The 16,728-nt window shown below is 43.1% G+C and overlaps 1 long non-coding RNA gene across 2 annotated transcripts in view; it reads left to right on the plus strand.

Moving 5' to 3' along the window:
* The window catches only part of LOC142724406 (uncharacterized), a 180,581-nt gene that overhangs the window by 8,905 nt on the left and 154,948 nt on the right, over positions 1-16,728 (plus strand). For both annotated transcript variants that reach the window (XR_012876201.1, XR_012876202.1), the window contains exon 3: positions 6,786-6,938. This is a non-coding gene — a long non-coding RNA (uncharacterized LOC142724406). The remainder of the gene's footprint in view (positions 1-6,785; positions 6,939-16,728) is intronic.

Raw genomic sequence — 16,728 nt, forward strand, 5'->3', positions numbered from 1 at the left:
ATCAGGAGCCAAGAATCGCTGTGAAGCTGCGATTAACACACCTGCCTTTTTATGCAGTGATACATTTTGCATACTGTAGCTTAGCTAGCCAGATATGTCTTTCAGGATCCCAGGAAAGCTGGGTAACAAACCATGTGAAGTTGTAATAGAGACTGTAAAATACTAAATCCCCCTAAATAAATGCCCCTCCTCGCTACCAAATTGTGCCATAGATAAGGCAAAGCCTTTCAGGGTACTGGGACAGCTGGGTAACAAACCATTATCTCTCAAATTGTGTCATATTTAGGCAGATTTGCCTTTGAGGGTTTCAGAAAAGCTGGGTAACAAACCATATGAAGCTGTAATAGAGATCTGCTTTATACTTAATCCCCCTAAATAAATGCCCCTCGTCGCTACCAAATTGCACTATATCTAGGCAGATTTGTCTTTCAGGAACCTGGGCAACCTGTATTCCGTAGGGGGACTTAGCGGACAATTTCCCCGCAGATTTTGATGCGAATTCTTGGGAAATCCACATATGTTACATACAGATTTAGTTGTGGATTTAGCAGCAAATTTGACCTAGGTTTCAGCCTATGCATTGCAAAGGCTGAAATCCGCAGTGAAAATCCGTGGCTTCTCCGCAACAGAATGAGCGCGCTGCAGATATGAAATAAGCAGAATGCTCCGCTGTTATTGCGGTCGTCGTCTTCTGCTACATGTGGATGGGGTTTTGAAAACCCCATCCCCTTGTGATGTACTGTAAGCTGCTGCGGATTTGCGATGCAGAACCCACGCTGCAAATCGGCAGAAAAACTGCCACATCCGGACACACCCTTAGGCCTTATTCACACGAACGTGTATTACGTCCGTGCTACGCGCGTGGAAATCACGCGCGTCGCATGTACTTATGTAAGTCAATGGGGCCGTTCTGACATGTCGTGATTTTCACGGCGTGTGTCCGCTGCGTAAAACTCACGACATGTCCTATACTTTCCCGTGTTTCGCGCAGCACGCACCCATTGAAGTCAATGGGTCCGTGCAAATCGCGCTCGGCACACGGAAGCACTTCCCGGTGCCGCACGTGATGCTCGCTACAGTAGTAAAATAAATTAATGAAAACAGAAAAGCACCTCCTGCTTTTATGTTTGTAAACATAAAAACAGAGTGTCATAATGATGCCGGCTGCGCGAAAATCACGCAGCCACGCACCATATACAGATGCCACACTGAACTTTTGCGCTCGTAAAACGGACACGTTCGTGTGAATAAGGCCTAAGACTGGGTTCCCACAGTGCAGATTTTCTGCAGATTTTGTCAGCATTTTGTAAGCCAAAGCCAGAATTGGATCAAGGAGAGCGGACCTATAAGGCCTTCCCTTATATATTTCTTCTGTTTAGGTTCCGTTCCTAGTTTTGGGATACTTGCAAAATCTGCACAGTGAGAACCCAGCTTTAGGCTACACAGCATATCCAACCTTGAACCTGCAGGGAATTCTGCCTGAAAAAGTGCACATGGTGCCGATTTTCAGTCGGAATCTCCGCTGCAGAAACACTGCTTGAAAAAAAATCAAAGAAGCTGATAGTTACCCCTGGCTGTTGTCATAGCAACGCCTTCTTCTGTTTCAGTGCAACCTGGCCTCCTGGAATGATGCGGCAGCCCAATTGACCGCCACAGCTTGTGATTGGCTGCAGCAGTCACATGGGTTGAAACGTCATCCCAGGAGGCCAGGTGTCACTCAGAACAGAGAAACGCGTCACTATGACAAAGGTTGGAGGTAAGCATTAGCTTTTTTGTGAATTTTGAAGCAGAATCGCAGCGTTTCCGCCACAAAAGTGGCAACATTTGCTATTTGTTCTAGGTTTCACTTCCGCAGCAAAAAATTTAATAAATTGACCTCTCAATGGCATGTCAATTTATGCTGCGGATTTGTTGCTATTTTGTTGCGGGTTTTCCTCATTGAATTTAATCAATGTGGAAAACCAGCAACAAAATAGCAACGGATCCGCAGCATAAATTGGCATGCTGAGGATTTAAAATCCGCACTGCAGGTCAATTTATGAACGTTTTTGCGGCATATTTTTACTGTAGCGTCTGCATGAGATTTGTTCAAATCTCACTCACTGTGCTGCTACGGTAAATGCTGCGTCATTTCCTTAGGCCTAGTTCACACTGAGTTTTTTTGGGCCCTGTTTTTGGTGCGGAAAACACGTTGGAAACTGCGCCAAAATACAGCAGAAATCGCCTACCATTGATTTCAAAGGGAGGTAAAGGCTTTTTTTCCTGCGAGTGGAAAAGAAATGCTTGCAGGAAAAAAAAGTGTCATGCTCTTTCTTCAGGCGTTTCCATCTCTGACCTTTCATTGACATCAATGGGAGGCAGAGAAAATGTTTTTCACTGCGCTTTTTGCCCACGGCTGAAAAACTCGCAAAAAAAAACAAAACGCAGCAAAGAGAGTGCAGCCTCCTGAAGGAATTTTGAGGCAGATTTTTCTGCCTACAAAAAACTCAGTGTGAACATACTTTTAGGGCAGATTCAGACGAACGTTGCGTTTTTGCGCGCGCAAAAAACGCGGCGTTTTGCACGCGCAAAAACCAATTGACAGCTGCGTGTGTCATGAGGCTAGTCGACGCCCGTCACTGTCCAAGGTGCTGAAAGAGCTAACTGATCGGCAGTAACTCTTTCAGCACCCTCGACAGTGAATGCGGAACACAATATCGAGAAACCTGTTAAAAAAAAAGAAAAAGTTCGTACTTACCGAGAACTTCCCTCCCGGCCGTTGCCTTGGTGACGCGTCCTTGGTGACGCGCCTCTCTGGACATCGGGCCCCACCTCCCTGGATGACGCGGCAGTCCATGTGACCGCTGCAGCCTGTGCTTGGCCTGTGATTGGCTGGAGCTGTCACTTGGACTGAATTGTCATCCCGGGAGGTCAGACTGGAGGAAGAAGCCGGGAGTTATCGATAAGTCAGAACTTCGTTTTTTTTTTTACACGTTCATGTATATTGGGATCGGAAGTCACTGTCCAGGGTGCTGAAACAGTTTAACTCTTTCAGCACCCTGGACAGTGACTATCTCCTGACATCGCGTACCGGAATTTTTTTTGCCGGGTTCGGCCAAAACGAGTTCGGCCGAACCCGGTGAAGTTCGGTTCGGTTGTCCGGGTTCGCTCATCTCAAAGACACTCCGTTTGGATGTTTGGAAACAGAAAAGCACGTGGTGCTTTTCTGTTTACATTCATCCTTTTGACAGCTGGTGCGCTGTTTCAGTCGGTTCGCATGGAAGTGCTTCCGTGCGACCTGCGTGGTTTTCACGCACCCATTGACTTCAATGGGTTCGTGATGCGCGAAATACGCGGAGATATTGAGTATGTCGCGCTTTTTGCGCAGCTGACAAACGCTGCGCAAAAAGCACGGACTGTCTGTACTGCCCCATAGACTTGTATTGGTCTGTGCGTGGCGCGTGAAAACCACGCGGCCCGCACGGACACAATACACGCTCTAGGGTGTTCACAAGTGGCATTTCCGCTGCAGATGTTTAGATAGAGGAGGCTGGTAGGAAAAGGCTTCACTGGTGTGATATATGAGTAAAATATAACATTTATTTATAACTCTCTAAAAACAGGGGTACAATCACCACTGTGAGAAAGCCCCACCGTGTGTATAAAAACGTATTAAATAATAAACTCTGAGTTCTAATTCAATTGTGAACCTCCTATAGCTCAGTGTTCAACAAGAATATCAATACGGAATCAGCATTTGAAAGGCTCCCTCTTTTCTGCAAAATCACAACGGCTTTTTTCTGCAGCTTGCTGGAAGTCTTGCAGGTTTATCTATAGGGGACAATTTTATAGAAGGATTTATTTAATTTAATGTGTGTTTTTAAGGTAAAAGGACGAGTGTGACGGAAACATTTTTTTTTAGATCAATTTGCTTTTAGTGTTTTATTAAAAAAAATTGTATTTATTTGTGTGTTTGTGTTTTACTTTTTTTTATTTTTTCACTTTTTCTTGTCCATGGGGGCTGCCATTTTTTTTTTCCATCTCTGTATGTGTCGATTAACGACACATACAGACATGGAATACGGCGCATACAGTCCCATAGTGAATGCGAACGGGGCCCGTTCCATCCACTATGCTGTACGCCGTCTGTGTGGGAACGTCGCATGCGCCGCTCCCACACAGTCCAAATTGAACTGTGCGACGTCCGGCGCCATTTTCTTGTGGACCGGAAGTCGCGGCCGGACAGTAAGATTACTACTTCCGGTCGCGGCTTCCGGACTTGTGCACTTTGAGCGGAGGTAGCAGACGGAGCGGATGGACCGAAGGGTGCGGCGGCGGCAGGAGCAGGTAAGTGAGGTCTGTGTATGTACGTGTTTTAGTGTGTGTTTACTACTGTATGTTAACCTACTACACTGTGTGTTAGCTCAAAAAATGGCGACCCACAGTGTAGGAGGTTTGACCGTTCAATCCCCTCGTTTCTCCCGGCACTAGCCAGGATAAGGGAGGGGGGGATTCTGAGAGCTCACTAGAGCGAGTGAGTATTCTCAAATTTTGCAGCATAAAGCAATGTGGTTGCTTTACCACATGCAGTGCTGCAATTTTGGGAATTGCTCCATCTAGTGACCAGTGCTGGGAAATATTATAAGTTAGAATCTAAATTATAATATTTCCTGACTCGTGAAAAAAAATACAAAAATTAGAACAATGTTTAATCACCTATACACTAATTGTTTAACAAAAAAAAAAAAAAATCCCTTTAAGGGTATGCTCATATGCTTAACAAAAAACGGCTGTAAAATTCGTAGCTGTTTTCAAGGGAAAACAGCCTATGATTTTCAGGTGTTTTTTATGCAAAGCGTTATTTGATGCGTTTTTTTACTGCCATTTTTGTAGCTGTTTTTCTTTGAGACAATGAGAAATGGCTCCAAAACGGCTCAAGAAGTGACATGCACTTCTTTTTTACAGGGCGTTTTTTTATGTGCCGTTTTTAGAAACGACGCGTAAAAAACGCCCCGTGGGAACGAAACACCGTTTTTCCCATTGACATTTATCGGCATATGTCCGGAGGTGTTCAGGCCATGTATTTTCAGCCATTTTTCAATGCGTTTACAGCCCGAAAAACAGCTGAAAATAAGCCGCGTGAACATACCCTTAGGCCTGATTTACATGAGCGTGTGCGTTTTGCGCTCGCAAAAAATGCGGCGTTTTGCTTGCGCAAAAGGCACTTAACAGCTCCATGTGTCATCAGCGTATGATGCGCGACTGCGAGATTTTCTCGCAGCCGCCATCATTATGACACTCCATTTGGATGTTTTTAAACAGAAAAGCACGTGGTGCTTTTCTGTTTACTGTAATGACGGGGGTAAGGAAACAGACAAGTGAGCCCTAATCTACCCGCAACTCAGTCCCTGCCTACTTGCAACGACCCGCCCTAGGCGACGGGGTACAACTGGGCGACAGTCCCTACGCTCAATATGTGCACGACAGACAAACAGATAAGGGTACACAGAAGCAAGGGAAAAGGGGCAACACCGAGAGCAACAAGAGTGGTGAACGAACCGAGTCAAACCAGGAGTGTACGAGGTACCAAACGCAGAGCAGGAGAGTAGTCAGTAAGCCAGGGTCAAAATGAAGCAGGGTCAAATAGATCAAGAAGCTGCAGCAGGGCCAGGAAACCAAATGAGAAGAATCACAAGCAAGGAGGAACAGGAAAGGCAGGTATAAATAGACAGAGGGCTGGAGCTAGCTCCGTCTGGCCAGGCTATGATAGGCTCTCCCACTCCTAAGCCTGCCATCCTGAGTGGTGGAAGATGGAGTCAGTCTCACAGACATAGAAGCAGGTGCAGACTGATTACCTATGGGCGTGGATACGGAAGCTGTGCCTGGCAGATCCTTAACATTTACATTCAGAGTTTGACAGCTGTTGCGCGAATCACACAGTTCGCACGGAAGTGCTTCCGTGCGGCATGCGTGGTTTTCACGCACCCATTGACTTGAATGGGTGCGTGATGCGCGAACAGCGCACAAAGATAGGACATGTCGTGAGTTTTTTTCAGCGGACTCACACTGAGCAAAACTCACAGACTGTCTGCATGCCCCCATAGACTAATATAGGTGCGTACGACACTCGTGAAAAGCACGCGCGTCGCACGCACGTATATCACGCTCGTGTAAAATAGGCCTTTGTGTCACTTTTAACATGAGACATGAGGAAGTGAGGATTGTTCCTGGGAATACTCCTGAAGGGCAGCATATTATAGGTAGAGATCCGCTGGGCTATTACGTTAATGTAGCACAAAAAATATTATAAAAAGAATACACATGTAAAGCTCTAAAGTGCTAATCAAAAGTGAAAGTCTTCTAGCGTAAACGTGATGCATAAAAAAGTTACACCTTGTCCTGCAAAAATCAAACAAGGCCTCAAATAGAAACGTAGACATTAAAATAAAAAAAAGATTATGGCTAGAAGGCAAAAAAAAAAAAATGGCCAAGCATGCTGCAACCTTAATAAGTTCCCAATTGTTCCAGTATAAGCCTACAGTAGTGATTCTGAATTCTATTGCCAACGTGTAAAATGGTATACGATGTGTTTTTTTTTCTACTAACAGAGTTGCCTCAAAATGTACATTTGTTTATAAAGCATAATGATCTGCTTTCAGTGCTCTACAAATGATGAATTCTTCATGGATATTCATCTATAGCACTCACAGGCTTCTCCCTACAGTTGACATCATAGTCTTCTCCCTTCAGTTGATGACATCACAGCTGATGGAATACTAAGGCATTGTGATGTGTCTTTTTTACAGACAAGCACCTGATGCAGCAGCTCTTATGTGTAGAGCAGTCTTCGTCCCATCAAACCTGTTCAGTTCTCAGACAAGACCACCATTTTCTTCATGCTACAAGATCTTCACATCATAATCACAGGCTCTGCAGGAAAGTTCACCGCAGGGAAACAGGTAAAGACCATTCCAGTTTTGTATGCCAGGGCATGGGGTCACATTCAGACTTTCTCTAGCCATTTTACATGTTTCTTACATGTTTCAAGAGTTACAGCAGTTTTCAAAACCATGTCCCCCTTTTCATATGTAATTATTGTATGGCCACTCAAGCGGCTGTAACGTCCTTCCTCCTGAGCGCTGCAGCAGCTTTCAATATACAATAAGCTAATGTTGATTTCTTTCCATTAATGCTGCTATAGGTCAGAAACCTCCAGCATTACCTGGAGGTCATAAGAACTTACTTAACAGCCTGGTGCACCCCTGATTGTAGTTATATGGCTACATGCATGACAAAAAGAAAAATTTACACTATGGAAGAATACCAAATACAGCATTTTATGGGTAGAGATGCCCTCTAAGGCTGTGTTCACATCAGCGTTGTCTTTCCTTTCAGGGTTTCCATCGGGGAAACCCCTCAATGGAAAGGCAAGCGGAAACCTTAGCTTCCGTTTGCATCACCATTGATCTCAATAGTGACGGAAACGTTGCTAATGGTTTCCGTTTGTCACCGTTGTGACAAGATTCTGTCGTTGTTTTGACAGATTAAATAGTGCAGTCGACTTCTGAGGGCCTGATACTGAAACCCGAAGGATTGTCAGAGGTAGTCATAAAAACCCTACAAAAAAGTAGTAAAAATGTCACTAACAGTAAATTTATCGCAACTTACTTCTGCAGGCTTCTGTTTAACAATGGCATATGAAATGACAGTCTTAAAGAGGCTCTGTCACCACATTATAAGTGGCCTATCTTGTACATAATGTGATCGGCGCTGTAATGTAGACTACAGCAGTGGTTTTTATTTAGAAAAACGATCATTTTTGACGGAGTTATGACCTATATTTGCTTTATTCGAATGAGTTTCTTAATGACCACCTGGGCAACACAACTTACCTGCTCCTGCCGCCGCTCACTTCGCTCGGTCCGCTCGCTCCGCTCCTAGTACTTGCTTCTAATCACATGTCCGGAAGTCACGACCGGAAGTAGTCATCTTACTGTCCGGCCGCGGCTTCCGGTGCACATGAAAATGGCGCTGGATGTCGCTCGGCCGAAGACCTTCCTTTTAGACTGTGTGGGAGCGGCGCATGCGCCTTTCCCACACAGACGGCGTACACCATAGTTAATGGAACGGCTCCCGTTCGCATTCTCTATGGGGATGTATGTGCCGTATTCCATCTCTGTATGTGTCGTTAATCGACACATACAGAGATGAAAAAAAAAATGGCAGCCCCCATAGTGAAGTAAAAGTTAGAAAAAATAAAAAAGTAAAACACAAACACACAAATAAATAAAATTTATTTTAATAACACACTAAAATCAAATTTATATATAATAATTTTTTTTCGCGACACCCGTTCTACTGAAGTGTTTAGACAGTGAATAGACATTCCACGGGATGTCTATTCGCAATCTCTGCACTTCGTTACTATGTCTGTGGTAGTTACAGCAGAGGAAGCGTGATACAACGAGATCACGCTTCCTCTGCTGTAACTACCATAGAAACAGTAATGAAGTGCAGAGATTGTGAATAGACATCCCGTGGAATGTCTATTAAATATCTAAGCACTTCAGTATTGTTAATGTGTTAGTATAAGACAGCACATAAGGATCTAGCAGGATCCCTATGCGCTGAGTAAATGAATGGAGAGGAGTGCATAAGGCTGATTGGTCAGCGTCATACACTCCCCTGTACAACGCCCACTTGGTCTAAAGTAAAAATACACCCACTTGGGCATTAAGCAACTCATTAGCATAAATCTAAAATCGCTAATAAAGTGTTAAAAATAGATAGTTTTTTAAAAATAAACCTACATTAAAGCGCCGATCTCCTTATGTAGGAGATACGGCACTTATAATGTGGTGACAGAACCTCTTTAAATGATAAGCAAATTGTTTCTTTTTTTTTTCTACCTAAATTGGCAGAAAACACACCTATTTTGGAGATATAAAAGACAGCTAGAAGGGAAAAGGAGGAGGCCGGAGTTTTTTTAATTATTTTTTTTCCTAGGTGTCTTTTATTTCATTTGCTAACGATTTAGGCAAAGTAGCTCAAAAGTAAAAAATGTTATAATACATGATATTGTAAAGTAATGTAATGGGAAATTTTGGCGCACGCCCGTTTTAAGTAAAAATTTTAGCTTTTTGAGACTTTATGCTGTTTTCGCGTCTTTTCAGCTAGTAAGTCGGGACCAGCGGGAGAGCAGATCTCCTGCATGACATATTTAATTTACACCTGCGGATATTATAGCTGACATCTATGCTAACTGGTGTAGATGTCAGTTTGTGGAGCACTGACAACCCTAGTTGCGCCATATTTATTCAGAGCTGTGGGCTTCTTGGAGTATGTTCACATTCAATTTTTTCTTTTCGTCAGAGGTATGCGTCGGGAGAAGTCTCTACGTATACCTCCAATGGAAGGCTGTATAGGCATAGAGTGGGATATATCACCTGAACTCCCCGGGCACAGCGTTACTTTAAGCACTAGGCTCGGAAAGCCCCTGACGTTAGCAACGCTCTGACTGGGCATTCTGCTCCTAGGGAAGCCCCTGACAACACTGTCCATAAATGGACACTGACGTTAGGAGCTTTAAGATGCCAAAATTCTAGGCCAGAACACTGGCATTGCACAGGCTGGGGATTCCACTCCTGGAGGGAGCCCCTGACGTCACTGTCCATATATGGATTCTGCTCCTGGAGGATCCCTTGATGTTACTGTCTGTACATAGACAGTGACATTAGGGGCTTTGTAATGTGAGAATTCCAAGTCGGAGCGTTGGCAGCGCTGTGGCCGGGAATTACGCTTGTAGAGAAAGCCTCTCACTTTACTGTGCATATATGGCTTTAAATATCCATATTTGGCTTTAAACTCTGGAGTCCCCGGCCAGAGCATCGCAAGCACTCACTGGCCGGGAACTCCTGACTTGGGAAAGCCCTTGATGTCACTTTCACTATATGGACAGTGATGTTAGGAGTTTAAAAACCCAGGAATCCATGGCCAGAGCGTCGGCAATGCTCTGGTTAGTGATTACTCTCCTGGAAGGAGCCCCTGATGTCTGTCAATTGTTATTGTAGTAGTCGGATATGATCTTTAATAAATTTAAACCATTTTTTTAAGCTTTAAGAACAAGGTTTGACAATGATAAGTACTACCCATGTGTATCTAATGCTGATATGTATCCATGCTCCTTACTCATTTTAATATTGTGTGATTGAACTTGGTAACTTGGTATGCTTGGCTGACTGTACTGTATGATCAGAAGTAGTAACTAGATGTTTAAGAATCAGATTCAGATAAGTTTTAGTAATGATACTTAGTTCAACAGATAGAGAGGTCCTATAGGGGAGGACCAAGTCAATGTGAGCTTGAAACTCTGAACAAATAAATACCAAGTCAGGCAGAGTAAAAATTTAATTTAGATTAAAAAGTTACTATTAAAATACAAACCACACAGCTCTTCAAGGTAGAGTTTGAGAAGCTGCATAATATACCCTCCTGCTACTTTGCCTAAATGGTGAGCATATAGAAATTTTTCTACTTAAAATGGCAGAAAACACACCATTTTGGAGATGGAAAGGACAGCTAGAGGGGAAATGGAGGAGGCCGTAGATTTTTAATTACTTTTTTTTCCTTGGTGTTTTTTTTTTCCATTTGCTAACGATTTAGTCAAAGTAGCTCAAAAGTAAATGTCTTTATAATACATGATATTGTAAAGTAATGTAATGGGAAATTTAGGCGCATGCCCGTTTTGAGTAAAAATTTTAGCTTTTTGAGACATTATGCTGTTTTCGCGTCTTTTCAGCTAGTAAGTCGGGACCAGCGGGAGAGCAGATCTCCTGCATGACATATTTAATTTACACCTGCGGATATTATAGCTGACATCTATGCTAACTGGTGTAGATGTCAGTTTGTGCAGCACTGACAACCCAAGTTGCGCCATATTTATTCAGAGCTGTGGGCTTCTTGGAGTATGTTCACATTCAATTTTTTTCTTTTCTTCAGAGGTATGCGTTGGGAGAAGTCTCTACGTATACCTCCAACGGAAGGCTGTATAGGCATAGAGTGGGATATATCACCTGAACTCCCCGGGCACAGCGTTACTTTAAGCACTAGGCTCGGAAAGCCCCTGACGTTAGCAACGCTCTGACTGGGGATTCTGCTCCTAGGGAAGCCCCTGACAACACTGTCCATAAATGGACACTGACGCTAGGAGCTTTAAGATGCCAAAATCCTAGGCCAGAACACTGGCATTGCACTGGCTGGGGATTCCACTCCTGGAGGGAGCCCCTGACGTCACTGTCCATATATGGATTCTGCTCCTGGAGGATCCCTTGATGTTACTGTCTGTACATAGACAATTACATTAGGGGCTTTGTAATGTGAGAATTCCAAGTCGGAGCGTTGGCAGCGCTGTGGCCGGGAATTACGCTTGTAAAGAAAGCCTCTCACTTTACTGTGCATATATGGCTTTAAATATCCATATTTGGCTTTAAACTCTGGAGTCCCCGGCCAGAGCATCGCAAGCACTCACTGGCCGGGAACTCCTGACTTGGGAAAGCCCTTGATGTCACTTTCACTATATGGACAGTGATGTTAGGAGTTTAAAAACCCAGGAATCCATGGCCAGAGCGTCGGCAATGCTCTGGTTAGTGATTACTCTCCTGGAAGGAGCCCCTGATGTCTGTCAATTGCTATGGTAGTAGTCGGATATGATCTTTAATAAATTTAAACCATTTTTTTAAGCTTTAAGAACAAGGTTTGACAATGATAAGTTCTACCCATGTGTATCTAATGCTGATATGTATCCATGCTCCTTACTCATTTTAATATTGTGTGATTGAACTTGGTAACTTGGTATGCTTGGCTGACTGTACTGTATGATCAGAAGTAGTAACTAGATGTTTAAGAATCAGATTCAGATAAGTTTTAGTAATGATACTTAGTTCAACAGATAGAGAGGTCCTATAGGGGAGGACCAAGTCAATGTGAGCTTGAAACTCTGAACAAATAAATACCAAGTCAGGCAGAGTAAAAAGTAAATTTAGATTAAAAAGTTACTATTAAAATACAAACCACACAGCTCTTCAAGGTAGAGTTTGAGAAGCTGCATAATATACCCTCCTGCTACTTTGCCTAAATGATGAGCAAATAGAAATTTTTCTACCTAAAATGGCAGAAAACACACCATTTTGGAGATGGAAAGGACGGCTAGAGGGGAAATGGAGGAGGCCGTAGTTTTTTAATTACATTTTTTTCCTTGGTGTTTTTTTTTTCCACTTGCTAACGATTTAGTCAAAGTAGCTCAAAAGTAAATGTCTTTATAATACATGATATTGTAAAGTAATGTAAAGGGAAATTTAGGCGCATGCCCGTTTTGAGTAAAAATTTTAGCTTTTTGAGACATTATGCTGTTTTCGCGTCTTTTCAGCTAGTAAGTCGGGACCAGCGGGAGAGCAGATCTCCTGCATGACATATTTAATTTACACCTGCGGATATTATAGCTGACATCTATGCTAACTGGTGTAGATGTCAGTTTGTGCAGCACTGACAACCCAAGTTGCGCCATATTTATTCAGAGCTGTGGGCTTCTTGGAGTATGTTCACATTCAATTTTTTCTTTTCGTCAGAGGTATGCGTTGGGAGAAGTCTCTACGTATACCTCCAACGGAAGGCTGTATAGGCATAGAGTGGGATATATCATCTGAACTCCCCGGGCACAGCGTTACTTTAAGCACTAGGCTCGGAAAGCCCCTGACGTTAGCAACGCTCTGACTGGGGATTCTGCTCCTAGGGAAGCCCCTGACAAGACTGTCCATAAATGGAATCTGACGTTAGGAGCGTTAAGATGCCAAAATCCTGGGCCAGAACACTGGCATTGCACTGGCTGGGGATTCCACTCCTGGAGGGAGCCCCTGACGCACTCTCCATATATGGATTCTGCTCCTGGAGGATCCCTTGATGTTACTGTCTGTACATAGACAGTGACATTAGGAGCTTTGTAATGTGAGAATTCCAAGTCGGAGCGTTGGCAGCGCTGTGGCCGGGAATTACGCTTGTAAAGAAAGCCTCTCACTTTACTGTGCATATATGGCTTTAAATATCCATATTTGGCTTTAAACTCTGGAGTCCCCGGCCAGAGCATCGCAAGCACTCACTGGCCGGGAACTCCTGACTTGGGAAAGCCCTTGATGTCACTTTCACTATATGGACAGTGATGTTAGGAGTTTAAAAACCCAGGAATCCATGGCCAGAGCGTCGGCAATGCTCTGGTTAGTGATTACTCTCCTGGAAGGAGCCCCTGATGTCTGTCAATTGTTATGGTAGTAGTCGGATATGATCTTTAATAAATTTAAACCATTTTTTTAAGCTTTAAGAACAAGGTTTGACAATGATAAGTACTACCCATGTGTATCTAATGCTGATATGTATCCATGCTCCTTACTCATTTTAATATTGTGTGATTGAACTTGGTAACTTGGTATGCTTGGCTGACTGTACTGTATGATCAGAAGTAGTAACTAGATGTTTAAGAATCAGATTCAGATAAGTTTTAGTAATGATACTTAGTTCAACAGATAGAGAGGTCCTATAGGGGAGGACCAAGTCAATGTGAGCTTGAAACTCTGAACAAATAAATACCAAGTCAGGCAGAGTAAAAATTTAATTTAGATTAAAAAGTTACTATTAAAATACAAACCACACAGCTCTTCAAGGTAGAGTTTGAGAAGCTGCATAATATACCCTCCTGCTACTTTGCCTAAATGGTGAGCATATAGAAATTTTTCTACTTAAAATGGCAGAAAACACACCATTTTGGAGATGGAAAGGACAGCTAGAGGGGAAATGGAGGAGGCCGTAGATTTTTAATTACTTTTTTTTCCTTGGTGTTTTTTTTTTCCATTTGCTAACGATTTAGTCAAAGTAGCTCAAAAGTAAATGTCTTTATAATACATGATATTGTAAAGTAATGTAATGGGAAATTTAGGCGCATGCCCGTTTTGAGTAAAAATTTTAGCTTTTTGAGACATTATGCTGTTTTCGCGTCTTTTCAGCTAGTAAGTCGGGACCAGCGGGAGAGCAGATCTCCTGCATGACATATTTAATTTACACCTGCGGATATTATAGCTGACATCTATGCTAACTGGTGTAGATGTCAGTTTGTGCAGCACTGACAACCCAAGTTGCGCCATATTTATTCAGAGCTGTGGGCTTCTTGGAGTATGTTCACATTCAATTTTTTTCTTTTCTTCAGAGGTATGCGTTGGGAGAAGTCTCTACGTATACCTCCAACGGAAGGCTGTATAGGCATAGAGTGGGATATATCACCTGAACTCCCCGGGCACAGCGTTACTTTAAGCACTAGGCTCGGAAAGCCCCTGACGTTAGCAACGCTCTGACTGGGGATTCTGCTCCTAGGGAAGCCCCTGACAACACTGTCCATAAATGGACACTGACGTTAGGAGCTTTAAGATGCCAAAATCCTAGGCAAGAACACTGGCATTGCACTGGCTGGGGATTCCACTCCTGGAGGGAGCCCCTGACGTCACTGTCCATATATGGATTCTGCTCCTGGAGGATCCCTTGATGTTACTGTCTGTACATAGACAATTACATTAGGGGCTTTGTAATGTGAGAATTCCAAGTCGGAGCGTTGGCAGCGCTGTGGCCGGGAATTACGCTTGTAAAGAAAGCCTCTCACTTTACTGTGCATATATGGCTTTAAATATCCATATTTGGCTTTAAACTCTGGAGTCCCCGGCCAGAGCATCGCAAGCACTCACTGGCCGGGAACTCCTGACTTGGGAAAGCCCTTGATGTCACTTTCACTATATGGACAGTGATGTTAGGAGTTTAAAAACCCAGGAATCCATGGCCAGAGCGTCGGCAATGCTCTGGTTAGTGATTACTCTCCTGGAAGGAGCCCCTGATGTCTGTCAATTGTTATGGTAGTAGTCGGATATGATCTTTAATAAATTTAAACCATTTTTTTAAGCTTTAAGAACAAGGTTTGACAATGATAAGTTCTACCCATTTGTATCTAATGCTGATATGTATCCATGCTCCTTACTCATTTTAATATTGTGTGATTGAACTTGGTAACTTGGTATGCTTGGCTGACTGTACTGTATGATCAGAAGTAGTAACTAGATGTTTAAGAATCAGATTCAGATAAGTTTTAGTAATGATACTTAGTTCAACAGATAGAGAGGTCCTATAGGGGAGGACCAAGTCAATGTGAGCTTGAAACTCTGAACAAATAAATACCAAATCAGGCAGAGTAAAAATTTAATTTAGATTAAAAAGTTACTATTAAAATACAAACCACACAGCTCTTCAAGGTAGAGTTTGAGAAGCTGCATAATATACCCTCCTGCTACTTTGCCTAAATGGTGAGCATATAGAAATTTTTCTACTTAAAATGGCAGAAAACACACCATTTTGGAGATGGAAAGGACAGCTAGAGGGGAAATGGAGGAGGCCGTAGATTTTTAATTACATTTTTTTCCTTGGTGTTTTTTTTTTCCATTTGCTAACGATTTAGTCAAAGTAGCTCAAAAGTAAATGTCTTTATAATACATGATATTGTAAAGTAATGTAATGGGAAATTTTGGCGCATGCCCGTTTTGAGTAAAAATTTTAGCTTTTTGAGACATTATGCTGTTTTCGCGTCTTTTCAGCTAGTAAGTCGGGACTAGCGGGAGAGCAGATCTCCTGCATGACATATTTAATTTACACCTGCGGATATTATAGCTGACATCTATGCTAACTGGTGTAGATGTCAGTTTGTGCAGCACTGACAACCCAAGTTGCGCCATATTTATTCAGAGCTGTGGGCTTCTTGGAGTATGTTCACATTCAATTTTTTTCTTTTCTTCAGAGGTATGCGTTGGGAGAAGTCTCTACGTATACCTCCAACGGAAGGCTGTATAGGCATAGAGTGGGATATATCACCTGAACTCCCCGGGCACAGCGTTACTTTAAGCACTAGGCTCGGAAAGCCCCTGACGTTAGCAACGTTCTGACTGGGGATTCTGCTCCTAGGGAAGCCCCTGACAACACTGTCCATAAATGGACACTGACGCTAGGAGCTTTAAGATGCCAAAATCCTAGGCCAGAACACTGGCATTGCACTGGCTGGGGATTCCACTCCTGGAGGGAGCCCCTGACGTCACTGTCCATATATGGATTCTGCTCCTGGAGGATCCCTTGATGTTACTGTCTGTACATAGACAATTACATTAGGGGCTTTGTAATGTGAGAATTCCAAGTCGGAGCGTTGGCAGCGCTGTGGCCGGGAATTACGCTTGTAAAGAAAGCCTCTCACTTTACTGTGCATATATGGCTTTAAATATCCATATTTGGCTTTAAACTCTGGAGTCCCCGGCCAGAGCATCGCAAGCACTCACTGGCCGGGAACTCCTGACTTGGGAAAGCCCTTGATGTCACTTTCACTATATGGACAGTGATGTTAGGAGTTTAAAAACCCAGGAATCCATGGCCAGAGCGTCGGCAATGCTCTGGTTAGTGATTACTCTCCTGGAAGGAGCCCCTGATGTCTGTCAATTGCTATGGTAGTAGTCGGATATGATCTTTAATAAATTTAAACCATTTTTTTAAGCTTTAAGAACAAGGTTTGACAATGATAAGTTCTACCCATGTGTATCTAATGCTGATATGTATCCATGCTCCTTACTCATTTTAATATTGTGTGATTGAACTTGGTAACTTGGTATGCTTGGCTGACTGTACTGT

This window comes from Rhinoderma darwinii, unplaced genomic scaffold (assembly GCF_050947455.1).
Source record: "Rhinoderma darwinii isolate aRhiDar2 unplaced genomic scaffold, aRhiDar2.hap1 Scaffold_58, whole genome shotgun sequence".
In the NCBI taxonomy this organism is placed as follows: Eukaryota; Metazoa; Chordata; class Amphibia; order Anura; family Rhinodermatidae; genus Rhinoderma; species Rhinoderma darwinii.